We start from the raw sequence: 13,378 nt of genomic DNA on the forward strand, positions 1-13,378 counted from the left end.
AATCCTTAGGCGTTTTGATCACTGCACAAGGTGAAACATCAAATGTCAAGACAAGGCGAAATACTCCTAGGTGAAGTGCACAACAAAAAGTGATTAGGCGCAGAGCCTTTAACTATGAACTATGACGTGGGTTCTTCCCCCTCTAGAGAATATATATATTTTCTTGAGAAATATGTAGGAATGGAAAATTTGGAGGTGGCGGTTGGAAATATAGTCAAAATCGGCACGAATAATAGTTTTAGCAAATTGAGAACATGCAGATTTATGGTTGTCAATTAATTTTTATTTTGTCGTTGATTTTAGGATATTTCATAGGTTGAAAGTACATTGTATTTTAATGGGTAAATATAATCTATTGTACAAATTCGATTATTTTGTTAAATCCTAACTAAATCTGAGATTTATTTGGGAGACGAAATTGCAACAAATCTCCCCATTAGTTCAAGTTGTCACTTAGTTATCTCATTATACCATAACTGAAACTCAATCGTTAATAAATTATATATAATACGTTAATAATATTTTTGAATTATATACTTAATTAATCCATGATACATATTTTTTAATTAGGTTGTAAAAATTAATGATTTTTTGAAATACTGTATTTCTAACAAATTTTGAAAATATGTTTTTCTTTTTTCATCATTTTCCTTTTCATTATTTTGAACTATACCTTTATATATTTTCTAATGTCCATAATCTGTATTTAAGACATTCAATTAATATAGGGCAAATTTGAAATAGTGTTATATGTTTACATTTTCAAAATATAGTTCAAATTTGAATTTTCGAAATAAGTATTTCTAATAACTTTTGAAAATGTGTATCTTTATCGTTTCTTTTTTATTATTTTAAATTGTATCTTCATATGCTTATTTTTTACGTGTCCATAGTGTATTTAAAAAATTATTAATAGATTTTTATAGTTAGCTTTCGATTCTATCTTTAAAAATGTTCGAAAATATGTATTTTGTATAAGTTTTTGAAATATATTGTTACTTACCATATTTGTTTTTATTATTTTAATGTTTTAAATTAATTTGTAGACTATCTTATTTGTTTAACACTATTTGTACATTAATCACATTTTTTATCCTACATCCTTTAGCAATATAATACAAAAACTTGTGTATGTGTTATACAACTGTTTTTTATGGTAGATGGATTGAATCTTCTGTTTTTGTGGTCGTTGACACTGTATTGGAGGGTGCTGCTGGAAGTAAGATATTTTAATATTGAACTACCAAGTACCCAACAATGTGTATTTAATAATTATAGGCAGTGAATTAAATAAAAAATACAATGTATTTTTGTATTCATATTTTTTATGTTTTGAATGGTAAAATATTTTTTATGTTTTGAATGGTAAAATTTTCTTAAATTCTTTCAAATTTAAGTATGTTTAAATTTTAACTTTTGTTAATACACTATTTTTTTCCGTTAATCTTGTATATTGATTTTTTTTTTTTCAATCTCAACAAATACAAAGTAGTTATGTATTTATTTAATTATATATTAGAATTGTAAACCAATTTACGATATAACCTAATTTATTTAACTTTTGTTAATATACTAATATTTTTCCTTCTATAGTGAAATTTGTTTTTTATATTAAAGAGAAATATATAAAAATAATATTTTTTAGAAAATATTTACAACTTATAGCAAATTCTATCACTGATAATCATTGATATGCTATAGTGATAGAAGACTATAAGTGATAGAATCCAAAATTTTGCTATAATTTGTTTTTTAAAGAAAAGTTGTCAAAAATAGGGTTTGTCGAAAATAGGGTTTTTTAAAGGATTTTTTTTTTCCATTAAATAACTAGGTATTTGTTTGTTTTTTAAAGGAAAGTTGTCAAAAATAGTAAATTTGGCAAAATATTTACAACATATAACAAAGTTTTTAGATTTTATTAAAGGAAAGTTGTCAAAAATAGTAAATTTGGCAAAATATTTACAACATATAACAAAGTTTTTAGATTTTATTAATAATAGATATTGATAGTCATTGATATGCTTTCATCTTTGATCAGTGACATTAATAGCCATTTGATAGAAGTTTATACCAACAAATCTTATTCTCTCCTCATTAAATCCCATTCAATTATCTCTCTTTTTATCTTCCAAAAACGAACACTTAATAATTATATTATGTTTAATAATATAATTATTATTAATCTTCCATAACAAATTCTAATTATATATAATTTCAATAATATAATTATTATTAACCCTATATATATATAATTAGCTAAAATCCTTAAATCTCACCAAATTAAATTACTAATATCATTCAATCCTTACGTTCATCTTTTTTTCTTGGACTTCGGACGGTTACTTGTTTCTTTCATTCAAAACCATAAAGAAACTTTCCTTCTTTCATTTGAAACCCTAAAAAAACTTTGAAAATCCATATGTTCATCTTCTTACCACATTTCTTCCAAATCATATTTGTGCAATACACGATTATTCCAAATCTCTTGCTCTTCTTCGACTGCTTTACTTTGCACTACTTTAGAAGAACATCCGGACTTCGACTAGTTTACTTTGCACTGTTTTCGAAAGAATTCTGCACGCCTTTACTTCATATTTAGGTTATTTAGAAACATCCTCTTATTCTTATATAAATCTTCGAACGAACTAATAGTTCTTTCAGATTTAATCAGATTATTTGACGCCATTATTGTCCTTTAGTTGCCGTGTTGATTCGAAATTATTGTTTAAGCTGTTTTGTTCGATCAAATTTCTTCTTCGAATATCACTATGCACAACATGGTTAGGACTGTATTTTGGAGAACTTGAATATCACCATTGTTGTTGCCTCTGTAGTTTTCGAACATTCGAAAGAAACGATGTAATTTGAACAAAGTTTTTTTTTTGTTATATATAGAGAAAACAATCGGTTTGTTTTTATTATTATCATAAAATAAAACGTACAACAGTTATGTCCTCCATTTTAGGAGCAAAAAAAAGGGCTTGTTCTGTATTATTTGTTTATGTCTTAAATGTTCATTATTTTATAAATTGTAGAAAATCTAAATATAAGGACGAAGAAGGGTCAAGGAGAAAAGTGAAGAAGTGATAAATTACGGTCTTCTGGATACACTGGTTCAAAAATACCATTGTCAACAGGTGTCCAAACTCTTTCAAGCTCTTCAGACGAGGTATTCATATATATTTTTCAAGTATTTTTTCAAGTATAATAAAGTTGTACATTCTTATAACTTAGTGTATGGTTCATTACATGATATAACATAACTCATGGGCAAATCTATTAAGGGGCCAGGGGCATGTGCCCCCCTCACATTATCGATTTTTATATTTTAATATTAGTTTTGTAGTGTCAAATTACAATATAATTTACAAAATGCATTATTTTATAGTATTCTATTTTTGGTATAGTGGTTGTGCCCCCTTTAAAATGCAGAGATTTTGGGTTCAAGACTCATCCACTACAATTTTTTTTTTTTTTTTTGTTAATCGTGCCCTCCTACATATGATTTAAAAGAACTTCCACAATCATCCAATAAGAGAGAGATGAAGGACCCTCCAAGGGAAGAGCCAACTATACATAAAAAGCTAAGAATAAAAAGCATGGTAAATATGCTTATTAACATTTATGTTCTCCTATTTTCTAATAAAGTATATGTAGAGATTTTTTAAATTTGTTCGCTTGGTAGGTTTCGTTAAGTCGAATAAAGAGAGCGAAACGTGTAGAAGAAAGTGAAGAAGAGGTTGAAGACCAGGTAAATGTTGCAACTTGTTGTAATCGAATTAATAAACATGAACAAACTTGTCTAATTTAATAATCAAAATAGGGTGAACAAGAAAAGACTGAGAGTCTGGAAGATAAAAAGGAAGAAGATGCTATAGATGAAGCAGCAGGCAGATACCACAAGAAAGGACGAATCAAAATCATCCACAAAAGAGGCAAGTAAAGATAGTGAGCACTCCATGAATAATAGAAAGAGACAAACAAATATAGAAAAAGGGAAGAAGGTAAGTGTATGTAAATTAGATAACCAAAACCTCTTTATCTTAATGTATTTTAGTTATACATGTAACAAAATAGGTAAAAACTGCACATTTTTAATATTTCGGTGGTTTCAAATCAAACTTTAAATAATTTCAAAATGGTTGTACTTCAAAATAAAATTTTGATAAAAAAAAACTATATATTGTACATATAAATTTGTACAATTAAATAATTTCAGATAAAAATCACAGCATTTTCACAATTTTTTTTTTGGATATTGACATTTAAAATCAAATTTTTAGTATTTTGGTGGTTTCAAATCAATTTTTAAATAACACTTACGGAAAATATACCTCATTTAACGATTCTACAATAAAATGATTTTAGTCCCGCCTAATGGCAATGCGTTTAACATCCATATCATTAGTTTAAACAAAAAAAATTCATCCACAAATATCGTGATAATTGATTTATTCTCCTAAAATAATGTCAATTTATAATTATATTAAATGAACCGTTCTATGAAATGATGGTTACATGCATAATTATAGGGGATGCAATCTTAATATGAAGTTGTTATTATATCGAATGCAAAAGTTTAGGGAATGATACAATTTTAAATTTAATTTTGGATATCTTTCAACTAAACTTTCAAAATCAAATAATAAAAAGAAATTTATTACTATATATATAATAAAAATATTAAAACTTGTGTATCTGTATGATATAATAAAAAGTTACTAAGTATTAACCAGATCTCATGAGTAAATTATATTATCAAACATTTTATGGATAGTAAAATGATTATGAATTAAATATCTATTAATAAAAAAATATTAATTATTTGATTTGAAACCTACAAATCCCAAAACCTTATATAAATTGGAGGCATGAATCTAGGAGATGTTGATTAAATGATATCAATTATGAAAATAAATATTTATATGAAATGGAATGATTTGCAAATGCACTCTGTTCAGAATTCTGGTTTATATTCTATTATTTTAACCTACACGAATACACGTATCTGAGAAAAAAAGAATTTCCATCTATGAAAGGGTAAAATCGGCCGAAAACGGGTCAAAAAATATCTATTTCACGCGGTTTTGCTATAAATCAAAATATTTTTTGGTTTTGCTATTTTCCAAGTTGTTATCTACTATTTTGTCATTCTCACAATCTCTCTAAAACGAAAGGGGTTAAATTGTAGACCGAGTGCACAATTGACACGCAAAGTTTGGACTAATTTTATGCAATTGAGACTTTGTCTACGATTTAAACACTTGTTTCTTAAAATACTTTTACCCCTATCCAATAAATATAGTACAGTATCCATTGTGTGATATAATTTACATTGATAGAGATGTAGATGTCCTTATTCTCATCATTATGATGGTCATATTGTTTAGCCAACATTAGTTTGATCAAATTTTAAGCATCCATATCCATATCCATATATTTTAATTTTTTTTCCCTTCCTTTTTGTTTACATATAGAATCGTAAAATACTCTATTACCCTTAATTTTATATCCTTTCACATGTTTCATCATTTACTTGAACCACAAAAAAATGCTGAATTTATTGAATGGGAGCATTAAGTGTGAGAGCTAGCAAGCTTTAAGCACTTAGTAGGGCTTCAGTTTCCTTTATATAAGGTTTATATAAGGTAAATGTTGTTATAGATTTGGCTGCACTCGTAACAGATCAGATGCTTATACACAGATGCTCATATTTTGTGATTTGTGAACATCTTCCAATTTTACAACCCTATAAATTAAACCATTCTTTTCTTTTTCTTTATCACTTATACACAAATATCACAATTCTTTCGAAATCACCAAGAAAATGAAGAAAGTTTCGATTTCAACAAGTCTTTGCCTATCGGTGCCTGTGATGGCAATGGTGATGGTGGTGGCGCTCATCACCGGAGCTGGACTGGCAGATGCAGTGAATTGTAATCCTATGGAGATGAGACCATGTCTTCCGGCATTGGAATCGTCAGTGCCGCCAACAGCTGAATGTTGTGAGAAATTGAAGGAGCAAGAGCCATGCTTTTGTGCATACCTCAAAAGTCCTGTATTTAAGCCTTATTTAGAATCTCCCAATGCTAAAAAGATTGCTACTTCTTGTCGCGTTCCTATACCCACCTGCTAGAACTATAGAATCCTGCTGTTGTCCTTTTGTTAGGCTTTTGTTCCAAATGAAATGGTGTATCCGCAAGCTTAAACTTATAATATAAAAAGCTAAACTATAAATAAAAGAGAGAGCGTGGATATTTTCTCTCCATGCTTCAATATGCTTCAAATTTGTGTTTTCATCTCCAGTCTGTTTATCAAAATTGAGAGAGAATTTACTGTAAGCTTAATTAACATTTCTCCATGCATGGAGGAATCGCATGTATGATAATCTAACATAATCAAAATCTTAATGGATAGCAATAGACAATATCACTAATATTAGTGTTGGATGTATTTTGAATTTATGTAGATATAAACGCAAGAACAAGAAGAATAAAGCATTTACACTACTCAAATATATTATGGAGATGTTTGAAGAGTCTTTATCTTCCACACACTCCACATCAAAACTCAAATAATCTTCACCTTTCCATCACAAGAACTTCCTTATCTAATAAAGGATCAAAGCTTCTGGGAGCCTTTGTGAAAGTGGAATTAAAAAAGGGAAGGAAGTTTGGAGAAATCTACCAATAAAATAAAATAAAATAAAATAAAATATCTTACTATATGGTTATGAGACTATGATGGGTTTCATCAATGGAGAAAACATATAAAATGAACCACTCAAAAAGTTCACAAATTAATGGTTTGCTTCTTCATCTCTTATTTGCTTCTTCAACTATGCACTATTTTATGGAAAAATACTTGAGTGCAGCAGTTGCTAATCAACTAGGAAAATTTACAGAAACTAGACGACCCATAACTTGCTTCTTCTGGTCCTTCTACTCTATGAATTGTGAATCAAAGTACTTTCTATATTAGTTATAGAAAGTTGAAGTTGAAGGATAGAATTTAATATCTTTGAGCAAGTACAAAATCACCAACTATATGTGGGCCTTGGAACAATTGGATAATTTTCAGTCCATTAGTGTTGCTACTTGTTGAAGCTCCTTTCTTCCTTTTTCGACAGAAGTTTTCATTAATATTCATAAAGAAGGAATGCAAAAAAAAAAAAAAAATGGTGAACAGAAAAAAATTGAGAAAAATGATGATGTTGGTGGAATATGTGATTGAATTAGAAGTTGGGATCTTTTTTTTAAAAAAAATTGTTCCATTTTCAGCTCAGTTTAATCTTCTTATTTTTTCTCCCCACCTCTTTTTTTCCAACTTATTTGTTTGTTTCATTTCCTAAAGTATTGAGTATTGACTTATGCTTAATTCTAATTCAAATAGGACATTCACTGTTTTTTCTTCTCCTATCATGTAGGTTTGTTGGTTAATCTAAGTTTTGTGAATTTGAATGAAAAGTTATTGATGCTTTTCAGCATTTCCTCCGAATACCAATCCCATCCACCATCATTCTTCTGTGTATAATAAATCTTCAACAGTAAAATGAAAGCAGCAAAGAATGTTGAGAGTTTTGATATATAGTCTAAGAAACTATTTACTTGTAACAATATCAAGAGAAAATCAGCAATTATAGAGTGATCTAAGAAAAGTTTGATTATGATAAGTCATCATCTCGAAGTAATAGTTTGCTCAGCCTAACAACTAACCATATCCAAATTGCTAGATTTTCTCCCAACTAAAACACCAATCTTCCGGTACACGTTAAGAACACATCCAAATGAGATACATCAAATCCAAAACACTGCTAAATCACCATTAATTGAACGGATCAACATGAAACAAAACAATGTATAATAGAAATACACAAAATGGATAGTCCCATGTACCAATCAGATCAAATCTTCGATTGAATCTAAAACAGATAGGTAAAATATATGACCAAACAAACAAAACCCATAAAAGAAAAAAGCAAACAAAAAGAAGGAACACCCAGATGAAAAAGAAAAATCACATGGGGTTATTGATCATGGTCGAGTCCAGCAAGAAATGAAGTGTAATCCAATTGATTCAACTGACCTGCTCGAAGATCTCTCGCACCCTTGTGAAGATGAAGGATGGAGTATTAGGAAATAATATTAGATTACAAAATCTACTCCTACAATCCAACTATTTATTGTAAATTGATTTATAATTATTCTTTACCATATTTGTATCATCAAACATTGTATAAATATTCATTCTGATCAATTAAAACAACAAGCAAATTCAATACAATTCATTGATATTTTACATGCTATCTGAGCATACCTCAAAATATTTTTTTCTTCTTCTTCTCCTTCTTCTTCAATGGCTACCTCCAGCACCCAATCTGATCTCATCTCTACAGAAACTCCTACCAATCCTCTTCCCACAGAATCATCACTAGAAAATTAACCTATTCCTACCTCAACTCTCTTCTTACTATAAAATATGTGCAATCTTGTACACCTTCGATTAGACTTCACAAACTACGCTATCTGGAAATACCAAGTCTCCTCAATTCCTCAAAGCACATTCTCTGCTTGGTCACTCTTGAATAAAAATTTTAAGACCAATCACAAATTGCCACATGATTTATTAAGTTAATCATGAAAAGTACAAATAATTAAATTTGGGACTAATTAAAATTCACATGTGTCCCAAATTAAAGAATTGAAAAACATAAATTGACCATTCTAATAATGTCACATGTTTTTATCTTAATCATTGGATTAAGTTAATCATTTTGGTTCAATTAAGCCCAAAAATAAGCAAAAGATTAAATATAACCTAAATCCATATGGTTGGGCCCATGGGTCTGGTCCATGGACCAATCAGGTTCAAGCCCATAAAGCCCACCAGTGAACTCTATAAATAGAGAAATTTTCATCATTTGTAGATGTTGGAAATTTTTTACTCCAAAAGGTCTAGAGAGAATTCTCCCAAAAACTAGAAAATTCCCTAACTCCTGAAGTCGACCCTCGAAGATTGAAGCTCATTTGAAGATACAAACTTTCTTCCAAGACTTCAACTTCAAGAACATCACGTGTTCCGCTTCCTCAAATCAAGCGTAAGCATTCAACCAACTTGAAGAACATTACGTGTTCCGCTTTTCCACATTACGTGTTCCGCTTTTCCAAATCAAGCGTAGACGTTCAACAAACGTCAAGAATGTCATGTGCTCCGCTTCCTCCAAATCAAGCGTAGGCATTCAGTCGAGAGAGAATCAGATGATCAAATTCTAGAGATTGAACCGCATCGCATCAAATCAACAAAGATACAACATGAACACTCAAGTTCAAGTCCACAAATTAAATTTCTCCGAAAATCTCTTGTGAACAGTCACATTGACAATTCTCTTCCCTGCCCTCCCAAATTTTTACCTTCAACATCTGCTGGAACCATCCTTGAAATAAATCTTGAGCATCTTCGTTGGCTCTTTTGTGACCAAGCTTTTATCACCCTCATCAACGCAACCTTATCCCCTTCGGCTCTTGCTCATGTAGTCGGCACAACCTCATCAAAAGCATTGTGGTTCTCTCTAGAAAAGAGGTACTCCTGCAACACCAGATCCAATATTCTTGATCTTCGATCTGCCCTTTACACCATAAAGAAAACTCCATCTGAAAACAATTGAGCAATATACTTTTCGAATCAAAGTCCTTGTCGAGAAGCTTGCTGCCGCCTTTGTCGCTCTAGAAGATGAATAGGTTTTAGTTCATACCTTAAATGGACTTCTTGCAACCTTCAACACCTTTCGCACGTCAATCCAAACTCGAAGTGGTACCATCTCCCTTGAAGAACTTCACACCCTTCTCATCTCTGAAGAATTCACCATAGCAAAATCGTCCGCCATCGAAGCCATTCCTACCACCATGGAAGCCGCACAAAATTTCCATCCTTCATCCAAGGGTAGCCGCAGACGAGGAAGACGACACTGTAACCCTCATTTTAGTTCTCAAAACCAGACAAATTATCGTGAACATGGGTCGCATGGAGGAACATTTTTCAATCAGCCCAACATCTTAAATCGACCCAATTCTTCATTCAGCCCAAACCGTCCATCATTCAATTTCTCTTCTCACTGTGGGCTCATTGGACCTTTCCCCACTCATGGGCCCATTTTTGGGCCTGAAACCAATTCTAATCAAGTTGGACGCATATTCTGTCAAATTTGTAAAAAATTCGGACATGACACCCTCGATTGCTACAACGGTATGAATTTCTCTTATCAAGGAAAACATCCACTCTCTCAATTAGCAACAATGGCGGTAAACTCTGCATTTTCAATCTTCTGCTGAAAATTCTAATAATTTTTGGTTATCTGACAGTGGATGTAACGTTCATATGATAAATGAGTTGACAAATCTCATCTTATCCAATCATTATAATGGTGAGGAAACTATCATAGTGGAAAATGGTCAACCTTTAAACATTCGAAATATTGATAGTGGTAAACTCTCAACTCCCTCTCATACCTTTAATCTTTCAAATATACTTCATGCTTCGCAACTTGTTGCAAATCTCTTATCTGTTCATGAATTTTGCCTTGATAATAAGTGCATTTTTATTGTTGATACTGACTGGTTTCTCATTTAGGATAAAGTCACCGGCCGAACTTTGTATACTGGTGAAAGCATCAATGATCTCTACCTTATTCCCAGTACTTCTCATCTATCCACATATACTATGCATTTCAAAATTTTAAATTTTCATGCAAATTAGGAGAATTCATCATTATGGCATTTTCATTTGGGTCATCTTGCTCCAAGGATTCTAAGTTCAATTTTATCTCGCTTTGGTCTATCTATATCTTCTTCTCTTTCAACTTACAATTGTATTGGTTGTTTAAAAGCAAAAATAACAAAATTACCTTTTCCTATGTCTTTGTCCACTTCTCTTACACCACCTGAACTTGTTCATAGCGATGTATGGGGTCCTTCACCAATTATTTCTTCCAATGGAAATCGATATTATGTTAGTTTCATTGACAATTTTAGCAAATTGACTTGGCTCTTTCCTATTGCTTATAAATCAAATGTTCCATCTATTATTTAAAAATTTATTCCCTTCATTAAAAATCAAATATCTCAAAAATTAAAAGTTTTTAGATTAGATGGTGGTAGTGAATTCTGCAACAATTCCTTACAATCCGTCTTCGAATCCAAAGGTATTTATCATAAAAAATCATGTCCTTATATACCTGAACAAAACGACATTTTAGAACGTAAACATCGTCATATTGTTGAAACTGCAATGTCTTTAATTTTTCATTCCTCTTTTTCCCTTTAATTTTGGCCTTATGCCTTTTCTACTGCAATTTTCCTTATTAATCACATGCCCTCCCCTTACTTAAAATGTTATCACCGTTTGAAATGCTTTTTGGTCATACTCCTGATTTGCACCATTTAAAAGTTTTTGGATGTGCATATTATCCTCTCCTTAAACCCTACACCAAACATAAACTTGAACCAAAAACCATACAACACATTTTCTTAGCCTATCCTCACAATTTTAAAGGCTATATTTGCTATAATCCATCTACCAAACAAACCATTGTTTCACGCCACGTTATCTTTCATGGAACAATTTTCCCTTTTGCCCAAACCACTACTTCTCACTACAAGAAATCGGGAGTTTTCCGACGCAAGAAAAATCATAGGAAAACACGACGATTGTGTGCGTCGGGAGAGCCCATTTTCTTGTAGTGTCTTCCTCATCACAAAATCAATCCTTTTTTTATCCCAGCTTACTACTCACCTTACTCAATCTTCCACATCCTACATCCTCACACTTTATCCCCATACAATCTCCTACTCCTAATCCTCCCACTCCTGACATTACTTACTCACCCTTTATGGATACTAATGCCTCTTGTCAGTCTTTGCATGTTTCACCTATTGTTGATACAGGAAATAACATAGAGGCTGTCACCACCAATGCACCAGCTCCAATTCCTCCTCAAAACACTCATGCCATGCAAACTCAAGCAAAGTCAGGAATTTTTAAACCAAAGGCATTCCATATGATCACCACGACTCTTCCAACTCTAACATCAGACACTGAAACTTCCAAGTATCATGAATGGAGAGATGCAATGTGTGAAGAATTCAATGCTCTTCAAGCACAAGGTACTTGGTCTTTAGTCCCTCACCATCAATCCATGAATATTGTTGGTTGTAAGCAGGTCTTTTGTACCAAATATAATCATGATGGCTCAGTTGCTCGCCACAAAGCACGCCTAGTTGCCAAAGGGTATCACTAGGTACAAGGTTTTGATTTTGATGAAACTTTTGTTATGTTGTCAAAAGGCCTACTATACGAATTATTCTTGCTCTAGCTGCTCAATAAAATTGGTCATTGACACAGTTAGATCTCAAAAATGCCTCTCTTCATGGTGTTCTCCAGGAAACAGTATATATCTCTCAACCTACTTGTTTTCATGACAAAAATTTCCAAACCATGTGTGTCTTCTACACAAGAGCCTTTATGGCCTCAAACAAGCCCCTCGTGCTTGGTTGAATGCTTTACCTCTTATTTATTTACTTTGGGTTCTGTTGCTTCAAAGATTGATCCATCTTTATTCATTTGACATGTTGGATCTTCTCTTACTTACTTACTCATGTATGTTTTGATGATACTATTGTCACTGGCCCAGACTCCTCTTATATTTCTCTTCTAAAAAACCAATTGGCACTTGAATTTAAAATATCTGATCTTGGTTCTTTAAAGTATTTTCTTGGTCTCGAAATACAATTCTCCACTAATGGCATTTTTGTCAACCAAACACATTGAGATTGATTCCCATTTTGTTCGGGAAAAAGTTCTTCGTAAAGACATCTCTGTTCGACGCATCTCCTCCAACAAACAACTTGTTGATATACTCACAAAGCTACTTCTGTCTCTCATATTTCTTCACCTTTGAAATAACTACTAACTCCCTCTGAATCTTTGGTTTGAGGTGGGATATTAGGAAATAATATCATATTACAAAATCTACTCCTATAATCCCTCTATTTGTTGTAAATTGATTTGTAATTATTTTTTACCATATTTGTATCTTCAAGCATTGTATAAATATTCATTTTGATCAATGAAAATAGCAACCAAATTCAATACAATTCATTGGTATTTTACATGAAGGAGAGAGAAATGAATAGGAAATGCAAGAAAGCGGAATGGGAGGAGGACGAGGCCACAAAGTTGGCAATAAAGAAAGATGTAGAAATCGTTGATGCACAATCCATAAAACCCAGACTTTAGCTTTAGGGAAATTGTTGTTGTTGTCCAAGTCATCCAAATGGATATCGGTTGTTGCTACCCAAGTCACCGCCACTCCATCTGATCGATT

General features: G+C 31.6%; 2 long non-coding RNA genes across 2 annotated transcripts; one reads left to right on the top strand and one right to left on the bottom strand.

The window, feature by feature from the left end:
• Positions 1-8,692: 8,692 nt before the first annotated feature.
• On the bottom strand, positions 8,693-9,864 carry LOC116403194. The gene is made up of 2 exons (XR_004215823.1): positions 9,752-9,864; positions 8,693-9,650 (listed from the first exon to the last, which is right to left on the bottom strand). It is a non-coding gene; the product is annotated as an uncharacterized LOC116403194 (long non-coding RNA).
• LOC105435215 lies at positions 9,646-12,619 on the top strand. Its single transcript, XR_969230.2, has 3 exons — positions 9,646-10,242; positions 10,359-10,480; positions 10,627-12,619. It is a non-coding gene; the product is annotated as an uncharacterized LOC105435215 (long non-coding RNA).
• The last annotated feature ends 759 nt before the right edge of the window (positions 12,620-13,378 follow it).

This window comes from Cucumis sativus, chromosome 4, assembly GCF_000004075.3.
Source record: "Cucumis sativus cultivar 9930 chromosome 4, Cucumber_9930_V3, whole genome shotgun sequence".
Lineage (NCBI taxonomy): Eukaryota > Viridiplantae > Streptophyta > Magnoliopsida > Cucurbitales > Cucurbitaceae > Cucumis > Cucumis sativus.